The following is a 2,165-nucleotide window of genomic DNA, read 5'->3' as shown; positions in this document are numbered from 1 at the left end:
GCCTTGAACACTTAGTAGCTGTATGATCCTGGACAAGTCATTTAACTTCTCTCTCTCATTTTTTTTAAAAACATTTTTATTTAAAGTTATGAGTTCCAAATTCTATCTCTGCTTGCCTCCCTCCCTGAGATGGTAAGCAATCAAATATAGGTTATACACCTGCAATTATGCAAAACATTTCCATATTAGTAATTTTGTGCAAGAAGACTCTAATAAAAGAAAAAAAAAGAAAGAAAGTGAAAAATAGCATGCTTCAGTCTGTATTCAATCAGTATCAGCTCTTCCCCTGGAGGCGAATGGTATACTTCCTCATCGGTCCTTTGGGACTGTCTTGGATCATTGTATTGCTGAGAATAGCTGAGTCATTCACAATTCTTCATTAAACAATACTGCTGTTGTGGTGTACAATGTTCTGATTCTATTCACTTCACTATGCATCAGTTCATGTAAGTCTTTCCAGGTTTTTCTGGAATCATCCTGCTTTTCATTTCTTACAACACGATAATAATTCCATTACAGTCATCACAGCTTATTTAGCATTCCCCAATTGATGGGCATCCCTTTGATTTGCAATTCTTAGCCACCACAAAAAGAACCGCTATAAATATTTTTGTACAAATAGGTCCTCTTCCCTTTTTCTGGATGTCTTTGGGATGTAGACCTCGCAGTGGTATTGCTGGACCAAAGGGTACGCACAATTTCATAGCCTTTTGGTCATAGTTCCGAATTGCCTTCCAGAATGGTTGGATCAGTTCACAACTCCACCAACAGCGCATTAGTGTCCCAGTTTTCCCACATCCCTTCCAACATCCAACATTTTCCTTTTTTATCGTATTAGCCACTCTGATAGGTGTGAGGCAGTACCCTAAGAGATTTAACTTCTCTTTGCCTCCATTTCCTCATCTGTAAAATGGGGGTAATAATAGCACCTACTTTGAAGGGTTGTGAGGATCAAATGCAATAACACTAGAAAAGTATTTAGCATCATAGCAGGCACATAGTAGGCACTATATAAATATTAGCTGTTATTTCACAATATACCTGAAAGATGTAGAAAATATAAAATCCCACTGTGTTTAGCGTTTGATTACAAAAAAAATTCATTTGATACCATCTCAACAGGCTCTTACAATATGCATCTCCCATCCATATATCAAAATCATTCAAGATTCCTTGGAAGATAAAACAGAAATAATACTTTTTAATGACCCTCTGATAATAAACGTAAGAGAAATCATAAAACTGGGATATGTGTACTCACCAAAGGCAAATGCCATTGTGATGAATACCACTATGATAGAAGAAACGTAGTGGGTGACGAGGTGCTCCAGATATTCATGTAAGTAGATGACATTGTACTGACTACATCAAGACCTAGCACATTTTAGAGCTTTCTGGAAGAGATCTGTAATCACTCAAAAGAGTTTGAGCTGTCCACATACATAGGAAAAGCTAAGTGGTTAAAAAATGTCTGTTGTCCAGATTTCAACATGCATTTGGATGGACAGCTTATAGAGCCTGTCCAACAGTATGTAAATTGGACAGTACAGCTTGACAAATTGGGCCCGGAGTTGAACAGAAGGAAGATGAACTGGGACATTGCCATTTACAAGCTTCCCATGAAAGCCAAGGTCTGTGTTTTCAATATTAACATTATGCTGATGTTGCTATATGGTAGCATCAAGGCACAGAATATAACTGACTCCAAAAGACCAAAAATGAATGTTACACACATGACAATGAAGTGGAACATGGTGGATGTAAACAGGCTCTAACAAATAAGCAACAAGGAACCCTGAAGAAGAAAAGGAGTAAAACATATCACCAGATAGCTATGTGATGGGAAGAGAAGGTATACTGGTCACACAGCAAAAGGGATATTTGGTGGGGAGCCAAGTGTTCCACTGGTACCCTAGAAATGTTAGCAAAAAGTGAGGAAGGACTCCAGAGTACTAGGTGGACTCACTATAGCATACTTTTGAGAGGACAGTACAAGAATTGCCCAGGATTGGTAGACATGGAAGGGTTGCAGTTGGCATCACTGGAGGGAATTCCTGTGTTATTTAGATTGTAGATCTGTTTGAGTATTTGAATTAATCTTCATACCTGTAATAAAGTTGCGTTTGTCTACACCTAAAAGAGGCAAAAGGTTGCACCTAAAGAAC

This window comes from Trichosurus vulpecula, chromosome 8 (genome assembly GCF_011100635.1).
Source record: "Trichosurus vulpecula isolate mTriVul1 chromosome 8, mTriVul1.pri, whole genome shotgun sequence".
Lineage (NCBI taxonomy): Eukaryota > Metazoa > Chordata > Mammalia > Diprotodontia > Phalangeridae > Trichosurus > Trichosurus vulpecula.
This window is presented reverse-complemented; position numbering follows the sequence as displayed.